This window comes from Pleurodeles waltl, chromosome 10 (assembly GCF_031143425.1).
Source record: "Pleurodeles waltl isolate 20211129_DDA chromosome 10, aPleWal1.hap1.20221129, whole genome shotgun sequence".
Taxonomy (NCBI): Eukaryota; Metazoa; Chordata; class Amphibia; order Caudata; family Salamandridae; genus Pleurodeles; species Pleurodeles waltl.
This window is the reverse complement of record NC_090449.1, coordinates 393,606,599-393,628,249: the sequence shown is the minus strand read 5'-3', so window position 1 is coordinate 393,628,249 and position 21,651 is coordinate 393,606,599. Positions and strand designations below refer to the sequence as shown.

At 47.4% G+C, this 21,651-nt stretch overlaps 1 protein-coding gene across 2 annotated transcripts in view; it reads left to right on the top strand.

The window, feature by feature from the left end:
• TMEM114 (transmembrane protein 114) overlaps positions 1-21,651 on the top strand; it is a 780,869-nt gene that overhangs the window by 562,463 nt on the left and 196,755 nt on the right. The window lies entirely within an intron of this gene.

Below are 21,651 nucleotides of genomic sequence, written 5' to 3'. Positions count from 1 at the left end.
TTGCCACTTATAGGATGTTGACTCTCTCCTGGAAACTTAATAGCTGGGCCTCTATTGCCGAGGCCACCCATGGGTGGCCAGGAACCCTGTGTATCCATTCCACTTTAAACCACTTGGAGGTCTTCACCTAGAGCACCACTGAGGACAGCCACTCCTCAAGAAACAGATCCATGGTAGGACCTTCTGCTATCTCTAGGACATGCAACAGGTGCACCCGTTGGCATCATCCAGTTTGCTCACAAGACTGGCCATGGCCTTCTCTGGTGCCCAGAAGTTGGCATCCACCTCACTTACCATTGGTCCTATTTGGGCTAATGTGGATTCCGTTTCAGCCACCCTGTACCCCAATTTTTGGTGGTCAGCTCTGAGGACCACAATGTCATGGGCCACGATATCAATCTTGTGTTCCAGAGCTGTTTTGGTCTCTTTTTTAGTCTCTTTTATGGCCACCTGGATTGTTGCCATGTGGGATGTCCACCTCTGCGCTGCACAAGATCCCTTGGACAAAGTAACTTAGTGGCTTTGGTCCTGACCATCTCAGGGCCTCCCAGGTCTTGGGGCTACCGGCTGCACCTCTTCCTCTGTGCACCAAAGCAGGATATTTCATGGGTCACTTATGACAGTCTGTGGCCCTCTGGGGCTGCCACTCCAGATCCTCCCTCTGGTACTGGACGGGCACCACAGCAGCACCCCATGGCATGAGTACCCAACACAATAATCTCCTGATCCTCCACCTGCAGTGCTTGGAGAAAATCACAGATGCTGCCTAGTCTCATGCTCCTCCTTCCAGCTCAGCGTGGTCTCCTCATATATTCAGGCCATGCCTACCATTGCCACTGGTCTGTCACAGTGGGGCTGCTTCCCTCATCAGACCCCGGGTGGTGGCACCCTTGGTTCGTCCCTGGGTCCCTCTGGTGTGGAGGAGTGGTGAAAGGCAACACATGAGTGGCCTCCCTTTATTCACCGTATCTCCTCCTCAATTTGACTGGACATCACCTGTTGGCCTGAGTCTCACGGGACACCTGGTGCCTCCACGGCCTGCATAAATGGAACTCACCTACTGGACGTCGCTTTGGACTGCGTGATCCTGGTCAGGCAATCACTCCATCGGTGGGCCTTTAAGGCCATATCCAGTATGGCAGCCAACGATGCGGTGTTTGACCGCAGTGCTGAAATTTCCAAAATCAGGCTTCTCTTCCCCATCAGTGGCACAGCATGTGCCCCTTGGACACCGCTGTTAATGCAACCACCGCTGGACCTCTCTTCTTGCTTCATAACACTTGCGCCAGACTGTGATGTTTCACTGGAGGCCCAGCGTGGCAGACACCATCTTGTGTCTTTGGCAGAGCCAGAACTCTTGCCACCAACAGGGCCACAGAAACCAGCCTGGACCTTGAAAGTAAAGGATAAGTGTCTCCCCAGGCTGCTCGGTGCCAGAGCAGTTTACTCACATGGCCACAGACATGCGCGCACAGGCCACAATCCCTGATTCCTAAAATTATTACATTTGCAAGAAAAACTTATTTTAAAAATGGGAAGGGGAAAAGAAAAAAATGGATTGTGGTGTTCCTTGTTTAATGGCTTCTGTGACAGGGCAGTGGGGAGACAGAACAGAGGGAAGAAGACAGCAGGAAAAAAAGAAGTAGAAGTCAAAGATGTAAGTGTAGAAAAAAGGATTAGGTAGAATAAGTGAAGGACTAGAGAGTAGAAGATATAAAGAAAAAAGAACGAAGGAGGAACAAAGGCAAGATATCACAGGGTTGTGGAGAGGCAAAAGGTGGGCAAAGAGGAGGTAATATCAAATAACAAAGAAGGAAGATAGTAGGGAAGTGGGTAAATAAAACAAATGAATGTGGATTGTGAGAGGAGTTCAATGAAGTGAAGACAAGTGGAGGCTCCCTGAAAATAAGCAAAAGTGTACTTTGCAACAGGTGGGAAGAGAAGAAAAAAGTTAAAAAAAAAAAAAAAACGCCTTTAAACATTTTGCCAGAAAAATATTCACCAGGTGGTACCCTCCAACCTTGTAAATGCCTTTCATGGGGAAAAATTTATGAAAACTGGTTCACCTAAAATGGTTCGTCAGTGCCGGTTTTAAACAGATTGTTTTGTCTGAGCAATAACATACTTGTTTTTACCTAAAAAGTGGTAACAAGTGAGGTGACTCAATGAAAAAGAATGTTTGATGTCAAAAAATGTGCACCAGTTCGTGCATGGCGTTTTATGCAACCAGAAAACGGGTTTAAATCCCAGCTTTTCCTGTTGTTCAAAATGTGTACTTGTCGTGTGTGACCGTCCCATAAGAACCCCGTGATCAAAAGCCGTAAGGATTAAAAACATTGCTTTCCGCTAGCATTAACATAGATTTTACAGATTAACCGGCTTTCCGCAATACCTCAGGCTTCTATAGTCACACTGCTAGCAATTAAACCATACATTTTTCTTGAACGTTTACCCTGCACATCCCCCATCATTTTTCTTGTGAAGATCACTTTGCTTATCATGTGTTGTTGTCCATCAAGTTTGATTGCATCTGTGGTTATTACAGTCCATTCTGGATGATTTAATTGTGCTCCCCTCAAAATTGTGCAGGATTCGACCATTATTGAAGATCCTGATAGATCTGTCTGCACCAAGTTTTTCATATCTCCTTTGTTCTGCAATCTAACTTTTGAGAAAGCAATTGACAAATATTTTTAGTTAGAATCTCACTCAAGGAACCAGAAGCATGGACGCTGCTATTCCTACCTGGATCCTCAACGGATGCATGTCGGAACGACGCCTGCCGGAACAACGAGTGCCTGAACAACGAGGTCGGAACAATGACCTCGTTGTTACCACTAATGCCTTTACCACGAATGCCTTAACAACGATTTTTCATTGTAAAGGCATTCCTGGTAAAGGCATTAGTGATAGGCATCCATTGTTCCTGCATGCGCCACCCCTGGCCCCCATCCCCCACCCCTAAAAATTACTGCGAACCCCCTCCCCCCTAAAACCACCCCCACCCCCCACCCTTGCCCCTAAAACTACCCCCGCCCGCCCCTAAAACTGACCCCACCCTACCCCCAAAACCTAAAACATTCCCAACCCCCACCCCATCCCTGAAACCTAAAGCACCCCACCACTAAAACTACTCCAAGCCCCCCACCCTGCCCCTAAACCTAACCCCCCCACCCGCCCCTAAAATTAACCAACCCCCAACCCACCCCTAAAACCTAAAACCCCAACTCCTCACCCTCCCCCTAAAACTGACCCCCACCCTACCCCCAAAACGTAAAACAACCCCAACCCCCACCCCTGAAACCTAAAGTATCCCAACCCACACTACTCCGAGCCCCCCACCCTGCCCCTAAACCTAAATTCCCCCAACTCCCCACCCCGCCCCTAAAATTACCCGACCCCCCCAACTCACCCCTAAAACCTAAAACCCCAACCCCCCACCCCGCCCCCTGGCCCTAAACCAGAAAATGCCCTGACCCCGCACCCCCGGCCCTAAACCTAAAACCCGACCCCCCTTCCCCACCCCCCAAACCAGAAAATAACCCACCACCCACCCCGGTTCTAAACCTTAAGCCCCAACCCCCCACCTCTGCCCCCGCCCCCTGGCCCCAAATCAGAAAATACCCGACCCCCCACCCCCGCCCCCAAACCAGAAAATACCTACCCGACCCCCCACCCCAACCCTAAACCTTAAACCCCGACCCCCCACCCCTGGCCCCAAACCTTAAACCCCGCCCCGTCCCCAAACCAGAAAATACCCCTACCCCCCACCCCGACCCTAAACCTTAAACCCCGACCCCCCACCTCCGACCACAAACCTTAAACCCCGACCCCCCACTCCGCCCCAAACCAGAAAATACCCCTACCCCCACCCAGACCCTAAACCTTAAACACCGACCCTCCACCCCCCACAACCAGAAAATACCCCGACCCCAAACCTTAAACCGCGACCCCCACCCCACCCCCAAACCAGAAATTACACCCGACCCCCCCTTCCCCCGCCCCCAAAAACTACAACCCCAACCCCCCACCCCGCCTCACTTACCTGAGTCATTGCCTCGTCGCGTCGTCCTCCTCAGCCGACTCCCTTGTTTTTGCCTTAACCACGCATGTGTGTTGTTCAGCACATGCGTGGTTAAGGCACAAAACAACGAAGTCATGGTTAAGGAAAGCGTCCTTCCGTTTTCGTTAACCAGGACTTCGTTGTTTAGGAGTCGGCGTTGAGGGCGTTTCCCATCCTCAACCAATGAGTGCTTTATTTTTCAGAATTGTCTCTATGTTTGTTTTCGTTTTCTGCTTTTATGGTAGAGACACAACTTTCTAGTCTGTTTGGAATGTTGCTCCTATGAATTCCACATTTTTAGAAGGATTTTTAACACCTCCTCCTTCTCTCTTTTGGTCTTCTGTTTGTGCATGTTATAACCAATTGTACAAATATGGATAAAAAAGCACCACTTATTGTGAATAATGCCTTCCAAAAGCACTGACAACATGCTGATACTTACAACTCAATCTTTTAGTAAAGTGGTCAAAGATGTTTCCCCGTTGGTTGTATGAACCTTTATTGGTTGACTTGAAGCATTGTAGGGGAGAAAACATCAATCATACATTTTTGTCTTTGTGAAGTCAATGTGACCCCACAAAAAAGACCAGGAATCATCAAAAGTAGTTTAAGGGTTTCTTCAGATAGTTTATGAAACCAGTATATAAGCATACTAGGAAATGGTTCAAAAGATATAACAATGCAGCTAGTAAGCTGAAATATCTCTTGGATCGAAACCTGGACAGTAAACTGCAAGCTTGAACATCTCGTAGTCCTGGTACATGATGAATAAAAGCCTTCTTCTGACCATTATGTCTCCACGCTCATTGCCATGTTCTTCCCTTCAGGCTTCACTATCAACAGTCAAATATAGACAATACTTTTTTCTAGATAACAAGAATCATGATAATGCTCCTACAAAAGAAAGAAAGAAAAAACTGGCATGGAGAAATGCATTTCAATTGAGGCCTACAGTCAGGCTAAGTTAGGTTAGCATTTAGCATGAATTTGAATACATGATTATACATACACAAGTATAACTTTCAAAATAAATGAAAAACATGAATAATAACATTATGCTTACATGTGCACATCAGTGCTTTCATATACAAATCTCTAACCCCTACAATGATTACATTGCATTAGTATGTTTGAATGCTTCACACGTTAACATAATTGTGACAAATAAAGAATGGGGCCTAAATTGCACTAGTCAGTACAAACACCTTTGTAAAGCCCTTGTTGCTGACTTTAGATTGAAGGAAAGTACAGAAAACTGACAATGAAGGTCTGGGACAGCAAACCTTAAATATTTGTAATGACCTGGAAATATCTGGATATGAAGGCAAGTGATTTACAAATATATTGCTATTATGAACCTTTGGCATGAATCTTGGAATTACTTTTTGGAGACTGTCTATTTCTAAATTGACAGTCTTTTCACAGTAATTTACTGATTTTAAATCCAGAACTGGCTTGGAACCTTCTAACTGCTTTTCCGCAGGAAAGATATTTGTGCTGAATATTTTCCCTCCTACTTCATGTGGTACTGGCAAAACTGTTTTTTCTAACAAGCCACAGATTCTTTCCTGATTGTATATTGTACCTTGTGGTGGGAGTAAGGATGCTTCCCACTTTTCGAGGTGAACTTAATGTCCTATCCTCTCTCAATTATAGTCAGTGCACATTGACCCTTAACATTTATTTTGCAATCATCCTGAAAATGCTGAAAATACACTCAGACCTGCACAGCTGCCTTTTCCATTTGAGGATAGTCAGGACCTTTGATTACTTTGAGCAGGTCAGAAAGCAGAGCATTCCTCTTCTTTTTCCTTCTTTTTAAGCTGGATTTCTCGAGAAGAATATCTATTGTAGGAATTGTAATGAGATTATTACTTCCTGTCCACATAACAATGAAATGACAATTTTGCTTTACATGGTATAGGTGGTCATTCCGACTCTGGCGGGCGGCGGTTGCCGCCTGCCAGGCGGGAACCGCCATTAGGCCGCTACGCGGTCAAAAGACCGCTGCCGGCATTCTGACCTTCCCGCCGGCCCACGGGAAGGAGGGCTGCAACACAGAAGCCGGCTCCGAATGGAGCCGGCGGTGTTGCGGCCGTGCGACGGGTGCAGTTGCACCCGTCGCGCTTTTCACTGTCTGCTAGGCAGACAGTGAAAAGCCAGCCGGGGCCCTGTTAGGGGGCCCCTGCACTGCCCATGCCAGTGGCATGGGCAGTGCAGGGGCCCCCAGGGGCCCCAAGACACCCGTTCCCGCCAGCCTCTTCCTGGCGGTGACAACCGCCAGAAACAGGCTGGCGGGAAGGGGGTCAGAATCCCCAGCGCTGCCATGGCGGATTAGCCCAGCCGGGGCAAAATCGGCAGGAAACCGCCAGGCCCCGGTTTTCTGACCGCGGCTTTACCGCCGTGGTCAGAATGGGCTAGGAAGCACCGCCAGCCTGTTGGCGGTGCTTCCGTCATTCGTGGCCCTGGCGGTCTTAGACCGCCAGGGTCAAAGTGACCCCCATAATGTTTCTGTTCTTTAACCCCTTCGCTACCAGGCCTTTTCCCCTCCTTTGCCGAGCCTTTTTGTCCACATAAGCTACCCACACCAAATTTGCATCCTTTTTTTCCAACATCCAAGGAATTCTAGAAGTACCCAGAGTTTGTGGGTTCCCCTGAAGGAGGCCAAGAAATTAGCCAAAATACAGGGAAATGTTCGTTTAAATAAAAAAATGGGAAAAAGGGCTGCAGAAAAAGGCTTGAGATTTTTTCCCTGAAAACAGCATCAACAATCCCCAGCTTTCAGGAACAGGCCAGCTTGACACAGAAAAACAAATTTTTTAACACAATTTTGGCATTTTACTGGGACATACCGCATTTTTACTATTTTTGTGCTTTTAGCCTCCTTCCAGTTAGTGACAGAAATGGGTGTGAAAACAATGCTGGATCCCAGAAAGCTAAACATTTCCGAAAAGTAGACGAAATTCTGAATTCAGCAAGGTGTCATTTGTGTAGATCCTACAAGGTTTTCCTGCAGAAAATAACAGCTAAAAATAAATAAATATTGAAATTGAGGTTAAAAAACAGCCATTTCTCTCCACATTTTACTCTGTAACTTTTTCCTGCAATGTCAGATCTTTGAAAGCAATGTACCGTTATGTCTGTTGGACTCTTCTGGGTGCGGACATATAGAGCTTGTGGGTTCATCAAGAACCCTAGGTACCCAGAGCCAATAAATGAGCTGCACCTTGCAATGGGTTTTCATTCTATATGGGTATACAGCAATTAATTTGTGGAAATATTAAGAATAAAAAATAGGCATCAAGGAATCCTTTGTATTTCCAAAATGGGCACAAGATAAGGTGTTGAGAAGCAGTTGGTATTTGCACAACTCTGAATTCCGGGGTCCCCATACTAGCATGTCAATTACAGTGCATTCCTCAAATAGACGTCTTTTTTACACACTGTCTTACATTTGGAAGGCAAAAATGTAGAAAAAGATAAGGGGCAATAACACTTGTTCTTCTATTCTGTATTTCCCCAAGTCTCCTGAGAAAAATGGTATCTCACTTGCACGGGTAGGCCTAATGCCCACGACAGGAAAGGTAACATGGACACATCACATTTTTACATTGAAATCTGATGTGTTTTTTGCAAAGTGCCTAGCTGTGGATTTTGGCCTCTAGCTCAGCCGGCACCTAGGGAAACCTACCAAACCTGTGCACTTTTGAAAATCAGACACCTAGCAGAATCCAGATTTGGTGACTTGTGGGGCTCTCACCAGGTTCTGTTACCCAGAATCTTTTGAAAACCTCAAAATTTGGCCAAAAAAACACTTTTTCCTCACATTTCAGTGACAGAAAGTTCTGGAATCTGAGAGGAGCCTCAAATTTCCTTCCACCCAGCGTTCCCCCAAGACTCACGATAAAAATGGTACCTCAGTTGTCTGGGTATGCCTAGTGCATGCAACAGTAAATGCCCCAAAACACAACGTGGACACATCACATTTTTCCAAAGAAAACAGAGCTGTTTTTTGCAAAGTGACTAGCTGTGGATTTTGGCCTTTAGCTCAGTTGGCACCTAGGGAAACCTACCAAACCTGTGCATTTTTTAAAACTAGACACCTAGGGGAATCCAAGATGGGATGACTTGTGGAGCTCTCACCAGGTTCTGTTACCCATAATCCTTTGCAAACCTCAAAATCTGTCCAAAAAAACACTTTTTCCTCACATTTCGGTAACAGAAAGTTCTGGAATCTGAGAGGAGCCACACATTTCCTTCCACCCAGCATTCCCCCAAGTCTCCTGATAAAAATGGTTGCTCACTTGTGTGGGTAGGCCTAGAGCCCGCGAAAGGAAATGCCCCAAAACACTATATGGACACATCAAAGTTATCAAATACAAAACTGTTTTTGCGGGGGGCACCTGCGTTTTTGTTTGGTCCTGGGCTCAGCAGCCATATAGGGAAACCTACCAAACCCAAACATTTCTGAAAAGTAGACACCCAAGGGAGTCCAGGGAGGTGTGACTTGCATGGATCCCCCAGTGTTTTCTTACTCAGAAGTCTCAGCAAACCTCAAATTTAGCTAAAAACTCAAATTTTTCCCACATTTCTGTGTGGGATCACCGCACTGGCACACATTTCCTACCATCCAACATTCCACTCAGTCTCCCAGTAAAAATGATGCCACACTTGTGTATGTGGGCCAAGTGCCTGTGACAGGGAAGAGCCAAAAACTTGTCAAAAATGAGAGAGAACCAAAGAGGGTCCAAAAGGGTAGTTTGAAAAAAAACATTTTTAGACTGACAAGTGGGGCAGAATTTTTATTGGTATAGATGTGTCAATGCTGATGGTAAGAATTTTGTAGATTCCTGCAGATTCCTGAAGGTTCCATCAGAAAATGTGCGAAAAATGTGTGATTTCCAGAAAAGTTGGAGGTTTGCAGGGCAATGTGGGCAAGAAAATGGTACGGGGTGCATGTGAAGCACACCACCCTGGACTCACCCAGATGTTTAGTTTTCAGATGTGTCTAGGTCTCGTAGATTTTTCTACATGGAAGCGACCCAAAATCCAAAAACTGCAGCCCTCGCCATTCCAAGTGGGACGATTTTGAGAGTTAGGCAAGCTCTCATGGCCCAAATGTAAAACCAAAACCCAAAATAATCAAATGTCCTCTTGCTTGCCATGGGATAAGATGTTTTAGTGTGCGGTGGGAGAGCTGAGAGTCTGTTATCCCCTTCAATTGGGGTGGAGGCACACCCATGCCCATACTGGTTGGTAGCTGCCACCCCAGAATATATATATATATTTGTTTAATTCACTGGCATCTAGTAGGCTTTCTCCCCCCCAAACAGAAAAATGTTGTCCCCATTTATTTAGGGTGGGGGTATGGCCATACCCCCACCCTTCTTTTTCTGAAAAAAAATATTCCCTGGTGATGAGCCTTACAAAAATAGGCCGACCTGCCACCAAGGGGGGACAGAAATGGCCTAAAATAAATTTGTCCCCCAGGGGAGCGACCCTTGCCTAAGGGGTCCCTCCCTTTGCGTGAAATTGGTGCAAAACAAATCCCTCGTGTCTAGTGGTTTCTGCCTAAGAAAAAAAAGGCCGATCTGCTCCAAGGTGAGCAGAAATGGCCTAAAATAAATTTGCCCCCCTGGGAAACGATTGTTGCCTAAGGGGTCACTCCTCATCCGTTAAAAAAAACAAAAAACAATCCCTGGTGACTAGTGGTTTCTGCCCCCCTTGGGAGCAGATCAGCCTAATTAAAATAAGCAATCTGCCCCCAAGAGGGGTGGAAATGTCCTAAAATAAATTTGCCCTCCCAGGGGAGTGACCCTTGCCTAATCAATTTAGGCCAATCTGCCCCCAGGGGGGCAGAAAAGGCCTAATAAAATTATTGCCCCCTGGGGAGCGACCCTTGCCTAAAGGGTTGCTCCCCTTATAAACAAAATAAAAAAAAAATAAAAAAACATCCATGGTGTCTAGTGGCTTCTGCCCCCACTGGGGGCCAATCAGCCTAAACAATATAGGCTGATCTGCCACCCAGGGAGCGACCCTTGCCCAAAGGGTCGCTCCCTTTTCAAGCCAATAACCGAAAAAAAAAAAAATACCTGGTGTCTAGTGGGCATTTCTGCAGCCCGATCGCTTTACGTTCGGGCTGCAAAAATGCTCAGAATTACATCAAAAGAAAGGATAAGCTTTTCCTTTCTTTTGATGTCCCTGCCTACCCCCTTCTCCTGAGCGGAAGAGAAATGCTTACCGGACCGTGCTGGATGCATGCTTGGGATGTGACCTCACGCTGGAAGCATGATGGGAGGTGACCTCGCGCTGGAAGCATGTTTGGGAGGTTACCTCGTGCTGGAACCATGATGGAAGGTGACCTCTGATGAGGTCAGCACGCAATTGCGTGCTGACGTCATCAGACGTCACTGGGGAGATGAGGGGGTCGCAGTGGAAGGGTAAGCGGTTCCCCTTCCAGCCCTGCCCTGGGGGGATGGGGAGGAAGCCTAGTGCTCCCTCCGAGCTCCGGTGCTGGGACATAATGCTTATGTCCTTGGCACAGGAGCACTGTGCCGCAGGAGGTAACCATTATATCCGTGGCACAGAATGGGTTAAAGGCATTTGTCACCAGAAAAACATTCTTATAATTGTATTAGTCAACATGATCAAATTCTTCGGTGGAACTGAGACATGCTTGGAAAGTGGAGTCTGTGTGCCTGTCATTGATTTATTTTGCTTGTCCTCTGAGACTTATAGGTTGCCCATGATTCAAAGGGTTTGTTCACTTCATAACATTAACATGCCTGGAATTTGACATGTTGCTCTTAACATAGAGTTATGTTGTACATAGCTACACCTGTCTGTGATGGGCTTACAATAGAGTGTCTTCGAATAAAGCAATCGCCGTAGAAGCAACAGTGAATGCAGTAGCCATACCCAGAGTAAACTGTAGGCCAGATGTACAAGAAAGTGGCGTATCTGTCCTATTGCGCCACTTTTCTTGCGCCACCCTTAGTCCCCCTAACGTCACCATGGTAGTGCTGTATTCACAATACAATGCACTATGGTGCATGGTAGCACAATGGCATCAGAATTTATGGAGCTATTGTGGTGCTTTGCTGGGTTATTGTCATTAATTATGGTGCTAGTACAGCAAAGAACTAGGAAGGCCCATAGGTTATTATGGGCCCGTCACTTTAACGCCTGCAATAGGCAGGTGTTAGAAATGGGGTCTTTGGTTGACAGTCAGGTTACCCCCTGTTCAAGCAAAGACCCTCACTCTAGTCAGGGTAAAAGAGAATCACCCTCCGCTAACCCTTGCTTACCCCCTTGGTAGCTTGGCAGAGCAGTAGGCTTAACTTCAGAGTGCTAGGTGTAAAGTATTTGTACCAACACACACAGTAACTTAATGAAAACACTACAAAATGACAAAACACAGGTTTAGAAAAATAGGAAATATTTATCTAAACAAAACGAGACCAAAACTACAAAAATCCACAATACACAAGTCAAGTTATCAATAAAAATGCAAAAAGAGTCTTTATGTAGTTTTAAACACCCACTAGCGCTGCTAGAGTGAAAATGTACCTGGTGCGCGTCAAAAATAACCCCGCACAGGTGGGTGTGCGTCAAAAATAACTCTGCACAGCGGTACGTGAGTAAAAAATCCAGCCGCACGATGATCCGAAAATCCTGCAGCGCAGGTTGTGATCTCCCAGCCTCCGTCAGCGATGCTGCGCGTCATTTCTCCTGCTCCATGCGTCGATTCTTCGGTCGCGTTTCCTGTAAGCGTCGTTTCTCAGCTGCGGAGCCGACGGCGCGTCGTTTTTTCAGCCGCAGATCGGATTTGCGTCAATCTTTTCCCCGCACGGTGCTCTGTGCGTGGATTTTCTTGTCTTTAGGCTGCCAGCTTCTCCTTTCAGGGTCCCAGGAACTGGATGGGCACCATAGGGCAGAGTAGGAGTCTCTCCAGAGACTCCAGGTGCTGGCAGAGAGAAGTCTTTGCTGTCCCTGAGACTTCAAACAACAGGAGGCAAGCTCTAGATCAAGCCCTTGGAGATTTCTTCTCAAGATGGAAGGCACACAAAGTCCAGTCTTTGCCCTCTTATTCTGGCAGAAGCAGCAACTGCAGGATAGCTCCACAAAACACAGTCACTGGCAAGGCAGCTCTTCTTCCTCAGCTATTCAGCTCTTCTCCAGGCAGAGGTTCCTCTTGGTTCCAGAAGTGTTTCTAACGTCTGTGGTTTTGGGTGCCCTTCTTATACCCAATTTCTCCTTTGAAGTAGGCCTACTTCAAAGTAAAGTCTCTTTTGAATGTGAAATCCTGCCTTTCCCAGGCCAGGCCCCAGACACTCACCATGGGGTCAGAGACGGCTTTGTGTGAGGACAGGCACAGCCCTTTCAGGTGTAAGTGACCACTCCTCCCCTCCCTCCTAGCACAGATGGCTCCTCAGGAAATTAAGACTATGCCCCAGCTCCCTTTGTGTCACTGTCTAGTGTGAGGTGCAACCAGCCCAACTGTCAAACTGACCCAGACAGGGAATCCACAAACAGGCAGAGTCACAGAAATGGTATAGGCAAGAAAATACCCACTTTCTAAAAGTTACATTTTCAAACACACAATCTTAAAATCAACTTTACTAAAAGATGTATTTTTAAATTGTGAGCTCAGAGACCCCAAACTCCAAACGTCCATCCGCTCCCAAAGGGAATCTACACTTTAATCAGATTTAAAGGTAGCCCCCTTGTTAACCTATGAGAGGGACAGGCCTTGCAACAGTGAAAAACAAATTTAGCAATATTTCACTGTCAGGACATATAAAACACATTACTATATGTCCTACCTTAACCATACACTGCACCCTGCCCTTGGGGCTACCTAGGGCCTAGCTTAGGGGTGCCTTACATGTAGGAAAAGGGAAGGTTTAGGCCTGGCAAGTGGGTACACTTGCCAAGTCGAATTTACAGGTATAACTGCACACACAGACACTGCAGTGGCAGGTCTGAGACGTGATTACAGAGCTACTCATGGGGGTGGCACAACCAGTGCTGCAGGCCCACTATTAGCATTTGATTTGCAGGCCCTGGCACCTCCAGTGCACCTTAATAGGGACTTAATAGTAAATCAAATATGTCAATCATGGATAAACGAGTTACATACAATTTACACAGAGAGTATATGCACTTTAGCACTGGTTAACAGTGGTAAAGTGCTCAGAGTTCAAAAGCCAACAGCAACAGGTCAGAATAAATAGGAGGCAGGAAGCAAAAAGATTGGGGATGTCTCTGCATATGCAAAAAAAGTCCAACACAACCCTCTACCAGCCTAAAGCCAGGGGAGAACAATCAATACCTTGATGTACTTCGCTGATTGGGGCGATAGAACAAGGACCCAGGCCCACAACAGCAGGGGCATGTTCCAGTTCTACGCCTTCCTGACTCCAGTTGGATCCCTCTGTCCATACTCTCAGGGCCCACTAAGCTAACCCATGGGGAACCCTTATCCACATCTGTAGACACCATCTGTGCAGAACCTAACTTTACTTTGCTCACAGATGTATTGCAATGGGTAGATAGTACCACCAGGGCCAACACAGTGGTGTTGCCCACTCCACCCCCGGGGTGTGACTCTCTTTCCCCCACAGGGGCAACTCTGTCCACCCGGACAGCAAGCCACAGGGACCCCTGACAACTGTCAGGGATGAGAGCCTGACCTCAGGCCTCTCCAACCACTGTGACTGGGGAGAGTGGGGGGCGGTAGCCCCAGGTGCCTGGCACCCTTTGACCACTCTATCTTCCACCAGGTCAGGGATGACAACCTGACCCTTGTCCTCCCCTCTGGGGCACTGTACGCTCCCTGCAGGAGCGGCACCCCCAGAGTCCAAAATTGTCAGGGTGCTTGTATAAGCAGCCCTGCACAATTCTTCCACCAGTACAGGGATGTCAACCTGCAACTGATCCTCCAACCTGGGGTCTGTACCTTCAGGTCGGACCAGGGCCAGGGGTGAGGCTTCCCTCTCCCTGCCCTCCCTTCTGGGGTCCTACACCCCCCAACAAGGGGTGGCCCCCCCAGAAGACAACATGGTAGGGGCACTGTTAGAAGTAGCCCCTTCCTCCAGGTCAGGGGGGACACCCTGAACCTGGCCTTCCAATCCAGGGTCTGTACCCTTAGATTGCACTGGGGTCAGGGGTGAGTCTCTCTCTCCCCTGCCCCTACTCTCAGGGTTCTGCACCCCCGCTCAGGGAGAGTACCCCTTGAAATCACACCAGGGGGGGTGATTGGGCAAACCGCCCACCCCTTCAGGTCAGGGTTCACCCCCTGCACCTGATCCTCCAGTCCAGGGTCTGTACCCACAGACTGGACCACTGACTGGCAACCCAGGACTTCCTGGGGGGCATACCTACCCCCCACCAGGTCAGAGTTTACCCTCTGAACCTGGTCATCCAACCCAGAGTCACCACCCTGCGGTTGAACCACTGCCTGGCGCACCAGGACTTCCTTGGGAGCACACTTACCCCCCCATCAGGTCAGAGTTTACCCCCTGAACCTGATCATTCAACCCAGAGTCACCACCCTGCGGTTTAACTATTGCCTGGCACACCAGCACTTCCAGGGGAGCACACTTACCCTCCTCAGGGAACACACCGCCCCCAAGGGCCACACAAGAGTCTGGCTGGTGCAGGTCTCCTGACCCCTGCCCATCTGACAGAGTCTGAATTCCCCCCAACCCAGAAATGGTCTCACCAAGGTCATTCCTGGGGGGCTCTCCTCTCAGAGCTGACCCCTGACCCTCCAGGTTCTCCACTGGAGTCTGCAACCCCCTCTCAACCCTCTGTCTGGACTTCTGCACCCCCTCACTAGGATTGGTACTGCCAGACACCAGAACTGGTGGGACGCTGGCTACAGCCGCCCCTCCAAGTTCTCCTGACACTGTGGGGTCTCCCTCAACAGATGGCCCTATGGTACGGGTTAGGCTCCCCTCCTGGTGTTTCCTCATGGAGGCCTCCAGGACCTGGGACCGGATCTTGGGCACCTTGGGCCTCAGCCCATCCCCATTCCCTCTCCTCAGAGACTGGACATGGGGTCCCTCACCCATCCCACTACACTGGGACCTACCTGGGACACTACAATCCTTCCCTACCTCACCTGGTTGGGAAATACCGAGACCACTCCTCTCAGGAGCACCCCCAAACGCCTCTTCAGACTCTCTGGTACTCACCCAGAGGTCTGCCTCCAGTGTAAGTTCCCTGGGGTCAGAGAACTCACACTCCATCTGGTGTTGGCGTAGCTCTGGAAAATAAGGACTAGACATATTCTCTCCAGCAATTACATCACTCAACCCCTCACATGAATTAACCAAAGTACCCTTCACCCAACCATCCAGTGACTCTGCTTTGAAAAAGCACCTCACATCACCCTCCTGAGACTGGTGAGACAGTACCTGACTGTCCCTGACACTCAACCAACACTCTTCTGGGATGTCTTCACACTCCATAACCAGGACTTCTACCTGGGGGGAACCCCTCTCCCTGTCACTCTCACCTAGAGTCAGTAGAGTGTCCCTCCCACCAGTAGGAATATGACTCCCCATGCCAGTTCCCCAATCCAGCTCAGGGACCCTGTGCATCACTGGAGCTACCTCATACCCCTGAAACTCCTGGCGTGTGCTAACTTTCTCCTTCAAGTAGGGCACCACATCTCTGGGCTTGTGCACTTCTGCAGCAGCACTGGATTTAAAATTGTTGCTGCCACCATTCCAGCTTGACTCAGCCTTTATGACTTCCAGCTCCTTCAATTTGAGCTCATAAGCTCAAATCCTCTTTTTGATCTCTAAGTCCCTCCTCCTTTCTTCCAACTCCTTCTCCCTTTGCATCCTCAACTCCTTGAACTTCAACCCACGAGCCCTCTCTGCCTGTCTGTCCTGTAACTCTTCAGGAGTCAGACCCTTGGATGACACTATGCTACCCCTCCTGAGGACCCTCTCCCCAGGCATAACAGGTACCTCCACTACACCACTTTGTATCCTCTGCACTTCCCCACCCACATCCTCCTCCTCTGTGTGCCCTCCAACCTTTTAGACTGTCACTCCGGCCCTCTGTGCCTTTTGCATCTCCCCCTCCCTGGTGGAGCTCTCAGTGAGACAGTCAAGATCTTTAAGGAACTGTTTCAATTGAGCACCTGAGTACTCCTTCAGTTTCTCTATTTCAAACACAGCTCCAGCTGTTGCATCTACAGATTGAGACATGATGGTCACAAGTGCAAAGTTCCAAAGGCAGAAAATAAGTTCCCAATGAAGTAAAAAGAATCAGTCAAGGGATCAGCAAAATCATGGAAGTAGAGCAAAAAGGAGTCCTTAAGAGAAAAAGCAAAAGATCACCAAACAAGTAGTATGTTGTCATGTAGTGGTCTGCACTCAAAATAGTAGTGTACACTTAATCACTGTATGTCAAGTACAAATACAAGTCCAAATCCCAACCGTTGATCACCAATGTTAGAAATGGGGTCTTTGGTTGACAGTCAGGTTACCCCCTGTTCAAGCAAGGACCATCACTCTAGTCAGGGTAAAATAGAATCACCCTCAGCTAACCCCTGCTTACCCCCTAAGTAGCTTGGCAGAGCAGTAGGCTTAATTTCAGAGTGCTAGGTGTAAAGTATTTGTACCAACACACACAGTAACTTAATGAAAACACTACAAAATGACAAAACACAGGTTTAGAATAATAGGAAATATTTATCTAAACAAAACAAGACCAAAACGACAAAAATCCACCATACACAAGTCAAGTTATCAATAAAAATGCAAACAGAGTCTTTAAGTAGTTTTAAACACACACTAGCGCTGCTAGAGTGTAAATGTACCTGGTGTGCGTCAAAAGTAACCCTGCACGGACGGGTGTGCGTCAAAAATAACTCTGCACAGCGGTACGTGAGTCGAAAATCCAGCCGCATGATGATCCGAAAATCCCGCAGCGCATGTTGTGATCTCCCAGCCTTCATCAGCGATGCTGCGCGTAGTTTCTCCTGCTCCGTGCGTCCATTCTTCGGTCGCGTTTCCTGCGAGCGTCGTTTCTCAGCTGCGGAGCCGACGGCGCGTCAATTTTTCAGCCGCAGATCGGATTTGCGTCAATCCTTACCCCGCACAGCGCTCTGTGCGTGGATTTTCTTGTCTTTAGGCTGCCTGCTTCTCCTTTCAGGGTCCCAGGAACTGAATGGGCACCACAGGGCAGAGTAGGAGTCTCTCCAGAGACTCCAGGTGCTGGCAGAGAGAAGTCTTTGCTGTCCCTGAGACTTCAATCAACAGGAGGCAAGCTCTAGATCAAGCCCTTGGAGATTTCTTCTCAAGATGGAAGGCACATAAAGTCCAGTTTTTGCCCTCTTACTCTGGCAGAAGCAGCAACTGCAGGATAGCTCCACAAAGCACAGTCACAGGCAGGGCAGCTCTTCTTCCACAGCTATTCAGCTCTTCTCCATGCAGAGGTTCCTCTTGGTTCCAGTAGTGTTTCTAACGTCTGTGGTTTTGGGTGCCCTTCTTATACCCAATTTCTCCTTTGAAGTAGGCCTACTTCAAAGTAAAGTCTCTTTTGAATGTGAAATCCTGCCTTTCCCAGGCCAGGCTCCAGGCACTCACCAGGGGGTCGGAGAAGGCATTGTGTGAGGACAGGCACAGCCCTTTCAGGTGTAAGTGACCACTCCTCCCCTCCCCCCTAGCACAGATGGCTCATCAGGAAATGAAGACTACACCCCAGCTCCTTTTGTGTCACTGTCTAGTGTGAGGTGCAACCAGCCCAACTGTCAAACTGACCCAGACAGGGAATCCACAAACAGGCAGAGCCACAGAAATGGTATAGGCAAGAAAATGGCCACTTTCTAAAAGTGACATTTTCAAACTCACATTCTTAAAATCAACTTTACTAAAATATGTATTTTAAAATTGTGAGCTCAGAGACCCCAAACCCCACATGTCCATCCGCTCCCAAAGGGAATCTACACTTTAATCAGATTTAAAGGTAACCCCCTTGTTAACCTATGAGAGGGACAGGCCTTGCAACAGTGAAAAATGAATTTAGCAATATTTCACTGTCAGGACATATAAAACACATTACTATATGTCCTACCTTAACCATACACTGCACCCTGCCCTTGGGGCTACCTAGGGCCTACCTTAGGGGTGCCTTACATGTAAGAAAATGGAAGGTTTAAGCCTGGCAAGTGGGTACACTTGCCAAGTCGAATTTACAGGTAAAACTGCACACACAGACACTGCAGTGGCAGGTCTGTGACATGATTACAGAGCTACTCATGTGGGTGGCACAACCAGTGCTGCAGGCCCACAAGTAGCATTTGATTTACAGGCCGTGGCACCTCCAGTGTACCTTACTAGGGACTTACTAGTAAATCAAATATGCCAATCATGGATTAACCAATTACATACAATTTACACAGAGAGTATATGCACTTTAGCACTGGTTAGCAGTGGTAAAGTGCTCAGAGTTCAAAAGCCAACAACAACAGGTCAGAAAAAATAGGAGGCCAGGTAAGAAAAAATAGGAGGCAGGAGGCAAAAAGATTGGAGATGACCCTGCATATGCAAAAAAGTCCAACAGCAGGTGTTAAAAATGATGGAAAAAATGACGCAGTGAAATCTCTTAGATTTCACTGCAACATTTTTGGGGGTTTCCCTGAGGGGGAACAACCCCTTGCATACATTAATCCTGGGGCAGGCATAATATGGCACAAGGGGTTACAAAGTGGCACAATGCTTTGTAAATATGGGAGCATATTTAAGAGTCCATAGCGCCACCGGAGGTCACTTTTTGCGGCGCTCCGGTGGCGATATGCACTGTGCCGTATTTACAAGGTGGCGTTAAGCCACTTAACACCACCTTGTAAATACGGCCACTTCGCACACAGCACTTTGTGTGAAAGAGGCGTGCAATGGGTGTTGCTGTGGGCGTGCCACAGCAACACCCATTGCATTTTGATGCTGCCCTATATTTTGAGTTTTTGTAAACCTCAGGCAGCGCTGAAATCTAATGCCACCCCAGAGGTGACGTTAGCCTGGTGCAAGGAGGAGTAATGCTTTAATTTCTCCTTGTTTTTTTTTGTGCTCTTTCTATGTGTGCTGCATTCTGCAGCACACATTGAAAAAGAAAAACACCATTTAAGATTGTTAAGGTGTCCCTTTCTGCACAAATACAATCTCTCCCTCAATGCAGCCATCCTTGCACTATGCTGCAAGGGTTGCTGCATTGGCGCGTGGCAGCAAATTTGGCACCAGCACAGGGGGGAAACACAGGGTGTGCCATATTCTAGTAAATACGGCGCATTCCTGCATTTTGAAAATGACGGTTTCGGATATGCTGCCAATATTGGCGCAGCGCAGCGTACCACCATTTTCCATTAAATCTGGCCCAAGGTGCATCAGACATGCCTACCTAATGCCACATTAGCGTAAAAAATTACGCTAATGTTACGCAAGAGACTTGTGAAGCTGGGCCTCCGTTTTATAGCCAATGTGATGGTTGTACTATTAGGGAAAGTAAGATGTGTGTACATGGCTACTTGATACACAGTGTGATGCACAATTCAGGCATCTTCGCAGTATTGTAGTGGGAACTATATCCAAAACAAGTCAGCCACCAGCTTCAGGTTTTCCTTTGTCACTGAAACAAATGCCTAAAAGTACATGCTACTTCTATCAGTTTTTTTAGAATCTTTTGTGTTTCTTCACAAAACCCTGACCATCTGGAAGATTCTTTTGGTCAAGTTAATTTCTTTCTCACACAACCTAGACCTGACAATCTGGCTAATGTCTTTTTCTTTCCAGGCAGTGCGCTAAATGTTTCTCCGGATCCCTTTTTCCCTATTAGACCTCAGCTCGCCGCCGACGCAAATATTTATTTTCCGCCAACTACACTTTACTGGGTATCATAATCAGGTGTCCCTTTTGAGAACAGTCACTTTCACTACACTGCAAGCTGGGTATATGTCAAATCTATTTTCCAATGAGTGTCATTTGTCCCTTTTGACTCATGTCTCTTCACACAACCAAGCCTGCCCATATGGCAAATGTTTCGATCTGCCTGGTAAATTATATTCAAGAGACATTCCAATTATAAATCGCCTCTTTCGCAAGTAAACTTCCATATTTCTCAAACGAGGTCATGCTGTCTCATAAATATATGTTTTGCGCTCTCTCATCCTTCACCTTGAAATGATTTAATTTAATGGGCCCGCTTCCTATATCAGATAAAATGTCCCTTTCCAACATCGTTCTGCAACTTTTCAAGTTTAGTCACCCTCTCTTCTTGCTGTTTTACTGCTGCTGGAAAATTGTTAACTTATCCTTGAATCTTTTTTAACAGCTGTTTGCCAGGGTGAAAGCAAATGTGGGCTAAATCTTCCATTAATTGTTTTCCTCGGTCCATGGAAATGCTATTTTTTAAAATTGTATATTCTTTTTTAGATCTAACTGCAGAGAGCTTGCCTTGTCGACTTCATTTCATATTTCTTTTAAAAAGTCAAAGAAAAAGATTTATAGAGAGAATGGTCTTTGTCTTACTCCCCTTCAGCTATTGGCTTTCATGTTCATTCATGCTTTCCCATTGCTTGATTGCGCCCTCCTTTAAGGCAGTGGCTGAGATTAATTCAAGCACTCCATCCATCACCTTGTTGTTTTAGCATTTGATTCCCTAAGTTAGCTGGGTATGCCAGATATGGTCCCGGGCTCACTGTGCCACTGGGCCTAAACTAACTTAGCTGAAGAGCCCATAAGAAGGGTGAAACTGGTCCTGGATTGCTTGTGTTCTGGTTCAGAGAAAACCTAGCCTGGCAGTTCGGGCCTGCTGTTCCCAGGAAGAAAAGGAGCAAGACTGATTTGCATAAGGTTGGACCCAAGCTGAGGTGACATGGTGGGTGAAAAATGATGGATTGGGAATGTGGCCAGATCAATTTGCCAGTTGATGAGATTAATCTAAGCATTCCATCCATCACCTTGTTGTTTTTGCATTTGATGCCCTAAGTGAACTGGGTATGCCAGACATGTTTCCGGCCTCACTGCCACTGGACCGAAGCTATACCAGGCATCAATAAGAAGTTCTGGGTTGCTTGTGTTCTGGTTCAGGGAGAACCTGGCCTAGCAGATCGGGCTTGACTGTTCCTATGAAGAACAGGGTCAAGACTGATTTGCATGTCTGAGTCCAAACTGAGGTGGCATAGTGGGTGAAAAATTATGGTTTGAAATTCAGCCTGAGCGATTGCCAGTGGCTGAGATTAATTGAAGCATTCCATCAATTACCTTGTTATTTTTGCATTTGATGCCCCATGTGCACTGGGTATGCCCAGCCATAGGTCCCGGGCTCACTCTGCCACTGGAACCAAGCTATACCTGGCTGAATGGCCCATAGCAAGGGCAAAACAGTCCTGGATTGCTTGTGTTCTGGTTCAGAGAGGACCTGGTCTGGCAGTTCGGGCTGGACTGTTCCCATGAGGAAGAGGGGCAAGACTGATTTGCATATGGTTGGGTCCAAGCTGAGGTGGCATTGAGGGCGAAAAATGATGGATTGGGAATGTGGCCCGCAAATTGCCAGTTGATGAGATCAATTCA